Here is a 10,771-nt window from a genome sequence, read left to right on the forward strand (position 1 = left end):
CGTGTGAAGTCTGGGTCTCTGTCCCTTGCAAATTTCCAGCTTGACTCCACTGTGGTCAGAGATATTGTTTTGTATGATTTCGATCTTTCTGAATTCATTAAGCCTTTCTTTGTGGCCTAGCATGTGGTCAATCTTGGAGAATGTTCCATGTGCGCTTGAGAAAAATGTATATCCTGCTGTGTTTGGGTGTAATGATCTATATATGTCTATTAGATCCAGCTCTTCTAATATACTGTTCAAATGTTTTGTTTCTTTAGTGATTCTCTTTTGAGATGTTCTGTCCAGAGTTGATAGTGGTGTATTAAAATCCCCCACTATAATTGTAGATGCATCTATTCTTTCACTTAGTTTTTCCAGCGTTTGCCTCACATATTTAGAGGCGCCCTTGTTAGGAGCATAAATATTTATGATTGTTCAATCTTCTTGACAAATTGTCCCTTTCACTAAAATATCGTATCCTTCTTTGTCTCTCACAATTGTTTCGCATTTAAAGTCTATTTTGTCTGATATTAATATAGCTACTCCTGCCTTTTTTTGGTTGTTGTTTGCTTGTATGATTGTTTTCCAGCCATTCACTTTCAACCTCCATGAGTCTCTGGGTCTAAGATGTGTCTCTTGTAGGCAGCATATAGATGGGTCGTATTTCCTTATCCAGTGTCCCAGTCTGAATCTTTTGATAGGTGCGTTTAATCCATTGACATTCTGTGTTATTATGTTTAGAGAGTTATTTATGGTAGCCATATTTTGGTTGGATTTGTGTTTGTTATATTTTGTTTGTATTATTTTATTTTCCCCTTCTATTTTTGTCTTTCTTGTTGCTTTTACACTCTCCTCCATCTCTGACTATCCTGTTTTTTCCTTTCTTCCTGCAGAATTCCCTTAAGAATTTCTTGAAGGGGAGGTTTCTTGTTGATATACTCTTTGAGTTTCTGTTTATCTGTGAATATTTTGAACTCTCCATCATTTTTGAATGCTAGTTTAGCTGGATAGAGTATTCTTGGTTGGAAATTTTTTCCTTTAGTACCTTGACTATATCATACCACTGCCTTCTTGCCTCCATCGTTTCAGATGAGAAATCAGCACTTAATCTTATGGAGTTTCCCTTGTATGTGATGGTTTTCTTTTCTCTTGCTGCTTTTAGAATTTTTTCTTTGTCTTGAGCATTGGATAATTTGACAAGTATATGTCTTGGGGTGGGCCTGTTGGGGTTTATGACCAGTGGAGTGCGCTGTGCTTCTTGGATATGTACATCTGTCTCTTTCAGTAGATTTGGGAAGTTTTCATTCATTATTTCCTGCAACACTCCTTCTGACCCCTTTCCCTTCTCTTCTCCTTCTGGAATGCCTATAATACGTATGTTTGAGCGTTTTGCATTATCATTCAGGAACCTAAGTCCTATCTGGATTTTTTCTACCTTTTTATTGACCACTTCTACTATCTGTTTGATTTCCAATGCACTGTCTTCCACATCACTAATTCTCTGCTCTGCCTCTTCTAGTCTGCTGATATTTGCTGCAAGTGTATTTTTGATTTCTTGAATTGTGGTGTTCATTTCCATCATATCTGTTATTTTTTTGTGCATGTCTGCAATTTCCCCTCCAAGTGTTGTCTTCACGCTGTTAACCTCTTTCATTACTTCATCAAATTTGTCGGTGATAAATGTTCTGAGATCTTTCATTGCTTGTGCGAAGTCCTGCCCCACTTCCTGATTTTCAGTTTGTTGATTGGATTCAGCCATGTTTTCCTGATTACTGGTTTGGTTTGTAGATTTTTGTTGCTGTCTTGTCAACATTTTTTCTTGACGGGTTTAATCAGTTCCTTAGCTTCTTTGTCTAGTCTTGGAGATTAATTAGCTGTTGTTTTTGCGTAAGTTTTATATCTTCTCTTTGTCACTTTGTTCTTCTTATTCCAATTTCTTATTGCTAGTTAAGCTCACTTTAAAGGAAAGTATTAGTGCTGGGGAAAGTCAATTGTGTAAGGAAGGAAAAAGTGTGAAGTAGTATTGGTGATATATGTTTACAAAGCAACAATATGAGTTCTGGGAGGATGGAGGTTAGCTCATGTAAATTGTGTAGAGTTATAGTAGTAGGAAAGTACCTATAATGAGGTAGACGACTGAATATGGGAGGAATGTGGTACGTACTAAGAGGCTATTGTTTTTGTGAGAGAGGGAAAGAGAAAAGAAAGGTAATAGTTTCATGGACGAATACCAGATGGAAAACTAAACAAAGGTATTAGAAATTAAGAGTTAGACACTTTGTGGATCAAAGAGAGGGAGATGGAATATAGGAGAGATAGCAGATGGTGGAGGATATCAAGTTGTAGGGGAAAGGGGATAGTGTAGACAGGCTAAATCTATTCACAGAGAAATGAGGCAGTGGAGGGTGAGGAAACCCAGTAAATGTGAGGTATTTCCTGTAGGACCTATTGTATTGTTAAGGTAAAATAGTATAAGAAGAATATTGGGGACAAGAAAGAGAGGATTAAAAAAAAAAAAAAGAACAACAAGAACAACAACAACAAAAAAAATTTAAAAAAAAAAAAAAAAAAAAAAAACAAAGAACAGACACCCCGCTGCCAGGCTCGGCTGGGCTCGGCTTCCCCTCCCGCCGCGGCTCGGCTGGGCTCGGCTTCCCCTCCCGCCATGGCTCGGCTGGTCTCGGCCGGGCTCGGCTTTCCCGCCCGCCGCCCGGCGCGGCGCAGCGCGGCTCGGCTCTCCCGCCCACCGCCCACCGCAGCGCGGCTAGGCTCGGCTGGGCTCGGCTCCTTCGCCCGCCGCCCGCCGCGGCACAGCGCGGCTCGGCTCTCCCGCCCACCACCCGCCGCGGCGTGGCTAGGCTCGGCTGGGCTCGGCTCCCTTGCCCGCCACCCGCCGGGGCACGGCGCGGCTCGGCTCTCCCGCCCGCCGCCCGCCGCGGCGTGGCTCGTATCCCCCGCCCGCTGCCCACCTCGGCCCAGCTAGGCTATCCTGGCTGCCGCCCACCGGGGCTCCACGCGGTGCTAGCTGCCTCGCCTCCGCCTACCCAAGGAGGGAGTCCTCCACACGTAGCTGGGATCTCCGTGTATATTTCACAGATGGATCCTCTCTGTTACCTTCCCTCCAAATCGATGTCCAGACACCTCCAGACCAGGAAAAATCCCGAAACAGCCGGTCCCAAAGAGTCTCCGATGCCTCCCAGCCGATTCCCCCCAGGAGCTAGTAACCGGGAAGTTCACTCAGCTGCCATCTTGCCTCCCCCTCCTGAAAAGTCCCAAATTATATCTTATAGACCAGTCCTTTCCGTTACCTTCCCACCAAATCGATGTCCAGACACTTCCTGCCCTGAAAAAATCCTGAAAAAGCCTGGTCCCAGAGAACCTCCAGCGGTGCCCAGCTGCCTCTTCCCAGGAGAGACGGCAAGGCAAGCTCACTCAGCCACCATCTTGCCGGAAGTCCCTCTGTAATGTTTTATAGACTTCACCTGTGAAGCCATTTGGCCCTGGGCTCTTCTTAGTTGGGAGGTTTTTAATGACTGATTTTTCTCTGCCTTGGGATTGGTTTGTTGAGATCATCAATTCCTTATTTCATCAATATACGCTGTTTATGTGTTTCTAGGAATTTGTCCATATCCTCTGAATTGTCATTTTTTTGGAATATAGTTTTTCAAAGTATCCTCTTATGGTAGTCTTTATTTCTGTGGGGCCAGTGGTGATATCTCCTTTCTCATTTCTTATTTTGTGTATTTGCATAGTCTCTCTCTCTCTCTTTTTTTTTTTTTTTCTTTTAATAGTCTAGCTAAGGGTTTGTCAATTTTATTGATCTTCTCAAAGAACCAGCTCTTGGTCTTGTTTATCTTTTCAAGTGCTTTCTTATTTTCCATTTCATTTAGTTTTGCTCTTATCTTTGTTCTTTCTTTCTTTCTTCTTCCTGTGGGGTTACTTTGTTGTTTTCTTACTAATTCCTCCAAATGTGCAGTTAGTTCTTCAATTTCTGCTATTCTTTTTGATGTATGAATTTATGGCTATAAATTTCCCTCTCAGTACTGCTTTTGCTGCATCCCATAAATTTTGGTATGTTGTGTTATCATTATCATTAGTTTCAAGGTAGTTATTAATTTCTTTTGAGATTTCCTCTTTGACCCACTGTTTTTCTAAGAGTGTGCTGTTTAATTTCCATATCTTGGTGTGAAATCTGGGCCTCTGGCTCTTGCAGATTTCCAGCTTCACTCCACTGTGGTCAAAGATATTATTTTGTATGATTTTGATCTTTCTGAATTCATTAAGCCTTTCTTTGTGGCCTAGCATATGGTCTATCTTGGAGAATGATCCATGTGCACTTGAGAAAAATGTATATCCTGCTGTATTTGGGTGTAATGATCTGTATATGTCTATTAGATCCAGCTCCTCTAATATACTGTTCAAATACTTTGTTTCTTTAGTGATTCTCTTTTGAGATGTTCTCTCCAAAGTTGATAATAGTGTATTAAAATCTCCCATTATAATTGTAGAGGCATCTATTCTTTCACTTAGTTTTTCCAGTGTTTGCCTCACATATTTGGAGGCACTCTTGTTAGGAGCATAAATATTTATGATTGTTCGTTCTTCTTGAGAGATTGTCCCTTTCACTAATATGTAGTATCCTTCTTTGTCTCTCACAACTGTTTTTCATTTAAAGTCTATTTTGTCTGATATTAATATAGCTACTCCTGCTTTTTTTTTTTTTTTTTTTGTTATTGTTTTCCAACCATTCACTTTCAACATCCATGAATCTCTGGTTCTAAGATATGTTTCTTGTAGACAGCATATAGATGGGTCATATTTCCTTATCCAATCTCCCAGTCTGAATCTCTTGATAGGTAAGTTTAATCCATTGACATTCAGTGTTATTACTTTCAAGGAATTATTTATGTTAGCCATATTTTGATTGGACTTGTGTTTGTCATAGTTTGTTTGTTTTTTTCCCCTTCTGCGGCGGCTTGCTCGGTCGGTAGAGGTGGGGTCTGGCTGCGGACGAGGGGTTGGTCCAGCTCTGGATGAGGGGTCGGTCCCACTTGGGACGAGGGGTCGGTCCGGCAGCAGACGAGGGATCGGTCTCACAGGGGTTGCGCGGTTCGGCTGACGGGGTCGCCCGGCGAAGCCGGCGACGAAGGGGTCGCCCGGAGAAGGCGGCGACGAAGGGGTCACCCGAAGAAGCAGGCGACGAACTGGGGACAAGGGAGGCCAGGCCCTTGTCGGGGGCTCTCAGGACTGGAGGGCGCACGGCAGAAGAACTACCGCGGAGACAAGGTAAACACGCAAGTCCACTTTATTGAGGGAGAGGCAACAGTTTTATAGGGGCTGGGGAAGGCTGATTGGCCGAAGCCACACCCTGCTCTGATTGGTTGCCGGAGAAAGGTCAGTGGGAGGTGCTGGACGGGGGAGGGGTGGTGGTTAGGGATTGGCTGTCGCTGTTGCTGGGGGAAGGGGCAGGGTTTAGGGATTGGTGGCTGCTGTTGCTGGGGTGGAGGGCAGACTTGAGTTTCCCGCCCATGCCTGGCTGTTGCTGCTGTCGGGGGAAGGGAAAAGGGCAGACTGGATTTTTCCGCCCACGCTTGGCTGTTGCTGCTGTCGGGGGAGGAAAAAGGGCAGACTAGAATTTTCCGCCCTGTGCCTGCGCAGGGAGAAAGAAGAAGAAGGGTGCCGCTCCACAGGCATCGTGCGGCGCCATCCGGGAGGAGGGGCGGCCGCAGAAGCATGGCCGCCGAGAAGGGGAGACCCGAGGGCACTCTGCACCCATGCCGAGCTTCCTTCAGGGGTGGCGGTGAGTCCGACCAGCCACCCTATTATGGGGGCAGAGGCTTGGCCTGCCACGGCTGCTCCCCTCGCCAGGCCAGCAAACCACACTTCAGCCCGAGGGGTGACCGCATTTCCCCCTTCTTTTCAAATAAGGGCCAGGATGGCAGCAGCAACAAGTAGCCGAGGCCCAAGGACAGTAAGCAATGAGGGAATGAAGAGGGAGGTGATTATGACGGGGATATAAATGTACAATTTGGGGGGCGGTATCTTGCCGTTGCAAGCAAGGGTGGCCAATGTCCAATTCTCATTTATCTCGGTGGCTATAAGGTCCATGTGCTGTTAAAAGTCCAGGATGATAGCGCGTTACAGGTGGTTGATCTCTTCTTGGTGGCGAAGAGCGGCAGAGGCAGACTGTGTGATGGTCTGGAGGATCGCAGCTGTGAGGACAAGTCGCGTCAGGACACCAGCGGCGATGGTGGCGGCAGCGTCAGGAGTGGTGGAGACGTAGGCGAGGGCAACAAGAAGGCCAAAGTCTCCACGGGCGCGAGGGAGGCCGATGTTAACGGGGCGGGCCGACATGGGGCGGCCCAATCTTGAGAGCATGGCAATGGGAGCCGAGGTGCGCGGTGAGACGAGGGGTCGGAGCTGGTGGGGCTCCGACGGTGGTCGCGGGCCAAAAGAAGGCCCCGACGAGGGGAAGGCGGAACGACGAGCAGTGGAGCAAGGCAAAGGGGAGCAAGTGCGGAGGGGAGGAGGCAGAGGTGAAGGCAGGGGTGGAGGTGCTCAGGCACGCGCTCCTGAGAGTTTTTTGGCGCCTCTTAATCATAGCGGATCGGTATAAGCCCCCGACATGGAAGGAGAAAGCCATCCAGCGATTCTCCCAGACCGCCGTGGATCATATGAGGTAGCCAAGGCTCAGGTAGCAGCAATGTTGCACGAGAGAAGTCCCAAGGTGAGAAGAGAGGAGGGGGGGGTGCTGCCAGGTTATGGAGTGAGGCTGTGGTGGAGTTGCCTTGCCCCACGTTGGGCGCCAGCTGCGGCGGCTTGCTCGGTCGGTAGAGGTGGGGTCTGGCTGCGGACGAGGGGTTGGTCCAGCTCTGGATGAGGGGTCGGTCCCACTTGGGACGAGGGGTCGGTCCGGCAGCAGACGAGGGATCGGTCTCACAGGGGTTGCGCAGTTCGGCTGACGGGGTCGCCCGGCGAAGCCGGCGACGAAGGGGTCACCCAGAGAAGCCAGCGACGAAGGGGTCACCTGGAGAAGCAGGTGACGAACTGGGGACAAGGGAGGCCAGGCCCTTGTCGGGGGCTCTCAGGACTGGAGGGCGCATGGCAGAAGAACTACCGCGGAGACAAGGTAAACACGCAAGTCCACTTTATTGAGGGAGAGGCAACAGTTTTATAGGGGCTGGGGAAGGCTGATTGGCCGAAGCCACACCCTGCTCTGATTGGTTGCCGGAGAAAGGTCAGTGGGAGGTGCTGGACGGGGGAGGGGTGGTGGTTAGGGATTGGCTGTCGCTGTTGCTGGGGGAAGGGGCAGGGTTTAGGGATTGGTGGCTGCTGTTGCTGGGGTGGAGGGCAGACTTGAGTTTCCCGCCCATGCCTGGCTGTTGCTGCTGTCGGGGGAAGGGAAAAGGGCAGACTGGATTTTTCCGCCCACGCTTGGCTGTTGCTGCTGTCGGGGGAGGGAAAAGGGCAGACTGGAATTTTCTGCCCTGCGCCTGCGCAGGGAGAAAGAAGAAGAAGGGTGCCGCTCCACAGGCATCGTGTGGCGCCATCCGGGAGGATGGGCGGCCGCAGAAGCATGGCCGCCGAGAAGGGGAGACCCGAGGGCACTCTGCGCCCATGCCGAGCTTCCTTCAGGGGTGGCGGTGAGTCCGACCAGCCACCCTATTATGGGGGCAGCGGCTTGGCCTGCCGCGGCCGCTCCCCTCGCCAGGCCAGCAAACCACACTTCAGCCCGAGGGGTGACCGCACCCTTCTTTTATTGTCTTTTTTGTTGCTCTTACACTCTCCTCCAACTCTGCCTCTCCTGTTTTTTACTTTCTTCCTGTAGAACTCCCTTTAGTATTTCTTGAAGGGCAGGGTTCTTGTTGACATATTCTTTCAATTTCTTTTTATCTGTGAATATTTTGAACTCTCCATCATTTTTGAATGTTTGTTTAGCTGGGTATTCTTCGTTGGAAATTTTTTTCTTTTAGTACCTTGACTGTATCTTACCACTGCCTTCTTGCCTCATGGTTTCAGATGAGAAATCAACACTTAATCTTATGGAGCTTCCCTTGTATGTGATGGTTTTCTTTTCTCTTGCTACTTTTAGAATTTTTTCTTTGTCTTGAGCATTGGATAATTTGACAAGTATATGTCTTGGGGTGGGTCTGTTGGTGTTTGTGATGTTTGGGGTGCATTGTGCTTCCTGGACATGTACATCCATCTCTCTCAGTAGATTTGGGAAGTTTTCAGCCATTATTTCCTGCAACACCCCTTCTGTCCCCTTTCCCTTCTCTTCTCCTTCTGGGATGCCTATAATACATATGTTTGTGCGTTTTGCATTGTCATTCAGGTCCCTAACTCCTAGCTGGATTTTTTCTATCTTTTTATTGTTCAATTATACTATCAGTTTGATTTCAGATGTACTGTCTTCCACATCACTAATTCTCTCCTCTGCCTCTTGTAATCTGCTATTATTTCCTGAGAGTGTACTTTTGATGTCTTGAACTGTGGTGTTCATCCCCATTATATCTGTTATCTTTTTGCATATGTCTGCAATTTCCTCTCCATGTGTTTTCTTCATAGTGTTAATCTCTTCCTTTACTTCATTAAGTTGGTCTCTAATGTATGTTTTGAGATCTTTAGTTAGTTGTTGGATGTTCTGCTCCCCTTCCTGGTTTTTAGTTTGTTCATTGGATTCAGCCATGTTTTCCTGATTATTGGTTTGGTTTGTAGTTTTTTGCTGCTGTCTGGTCATCATTTTATCTTGACAGGTTTAATCAGTTCCTTAGCTTCTTTGTCTAGTCTTGGGGATTAATTAGTTGTTGTTCTTGCATTAGTGTTATGTCTTTTCTTTGTCACTTTGTTCTTCTTACTCTAATTTCTTGTTGCTGGCTACATTCACTTGGAAGGAAGTTATTAGGGCCAGGGAAAGGAAAATGTGTAAGAAAAGAAAATATGTAAGGTAGTATTGGTAATAAATGTTAACAGAACAACAATGTGTGATCTGGGAGAACGGATATTAGACTCATGTAAGTTGTGTAGAGTTATGGCAGTAAGTAGAGTACCTTTAATGAGAGAGTCCACTGAATATGGGGAGGAATATAGTATGAATTAAAAAGCCAGTTTTTCATGAGAGAGGGAAAGAGAAAAGAAAGACAATAATATCAAGAGTGGATAAAAGAGAGAAAACAGAACAAAGGTATTAGAAATTAAAATTTAGACAATTTGGGAGCCAAAGAAAGGGAGGTGGAATGTAAGAGAGACAGTAGATGATGGAGGATAGCAAGATGTGGGAGAAAGTGGATAGTGTAGTGAGGTGAAGAGCCCCCACTTCTCTAGACAGGGGGCTCGGGGTAGGGAGGCGCAGGCGTGAGAGGACGCACAGTGACTCAAAGGACAACTGCGGAGATGAGGCGGATGGCGCAGGTCTACTTTATTGAGGAAGTACAAGCAGTTTTATAGAGTATGAAGAGAGGGGATTGGTGGAGGGTGATTGGGTTCTGATAGGCTAGATTAGCTGTTGTTACCTTATAAGGGCATAGAAGCAGAAGTCGTCTACTAGGCTGGTCAGTAGTTACTAGGGAGAGCTTGAATTTGAGAGGGCTGAGCTGGATAGCTCGCTGATAGGTGGAAGAGAGCAGGTGTGTCTTTACGAGGTAGGAGGCCCTGAGATTGGCCCAGACGGAGGTGGTGTGAGGGGGCTTGTGTGAGTTTCCCCTGCGGGGAGGCGTAGGTGCATACCTCATCCCGAGGGGCCAACCAAGGGAGGCGTATTTCGTGCCTCAGACCTCGGAGGCAGCCAGTTCTGAGAGCCAAACTTTTGCATGCTTGCCCTCAATTCCCCCTTTGTTTCCTTTTAAGGCTAGGGTGGAGATAGCCAGAACTCGCTGGTTCTGCTTTAACACGGTTAGGGAGGTAAAGACACGTCTGAACACTATGAGAAGAATAACAGCTATTAGGAAAAGGATACCATAGAAAATGAGATTGGCAGGGTTGAAAAATTGGGTGAACTTATTGAGTAGCTGACTGAGGAGGCTAATAGTAAATTCGGGGACAAGGAGGTCATTGAAGGTTTCTATGTCATGCTGCAGAGAGAGGGTATTGGTTATAGGATTGGCAACACTGCCAAAGGCTATAAGTAAGAGAGCGTCTGGGGTGGGGAGTAAGAGAAACAGTGAGAGTTATCGATGTGGGTACGAAGGTGGGGTTGCATGGTAGCTGTAGAGAGCAGTTGCTTAGGATGAGTTGGGGGAAAACAAGGCTCTGCGGGGAAAGGAAGAGGAATCCAGGAGGATGACAGACCGCCACCCAGACCTCCATGGCCTGGCCTGTAGAGGCGAGCGAGAGCATAGCAAGCAGCAGGGCAATGAGGTTAGGGGGCTTCGTTGGGCCGGTGGCTCTGGCTCTCCTATACAGGCGGATCAGGGCAGTGATGTCTGGAGCTTCATCCGACATGTTGAGGTTTTGTATCTGGTGTTGGAGAGCTCGCATCCGCCGGCGGTCCCTCTGGGACGGCTTCCATGGACACTGACTGGGTCGGTTTGGTCTCTCCGGTTGCTGGGCAGACATTCCTTCCAGGGATCCAGATGGGCTGTGGGACGTTATCTGGAAAAATACAAGCAAACCCTCGTCCTTGGGTTAAAAGGGGGCTGGGTCCCTGACAGTTGTTGGATTCTGGGTTCTTCCAATATACGAGGGGAAGAGGAGTAGATATTATAGAGGGCCCCCAATGCTTATGCATTGGCGAGAGGCCATTCTTGTCAAATGTCATCAAATTTAAGTGTATTAGGCATGAGGTTAATAGTTC

The sequence above is a fragment of the Dasypus novemcinctus genome, chromosome 12 (genome assembly GCF_030445035.2).
Source record: "Dasypus novemcinctus isolate mDasNov1 chromosome 12, mDasNov1.1.hap2, whole genome shotgun sequence".
NCBI classification, from domain to species: domain Eukaryota; kingdom Metazoa; phylum Chordata; class Mammalia; order Cingulata; family Dasypodidae; genus Dasypus; species Dasypus novemcinctus.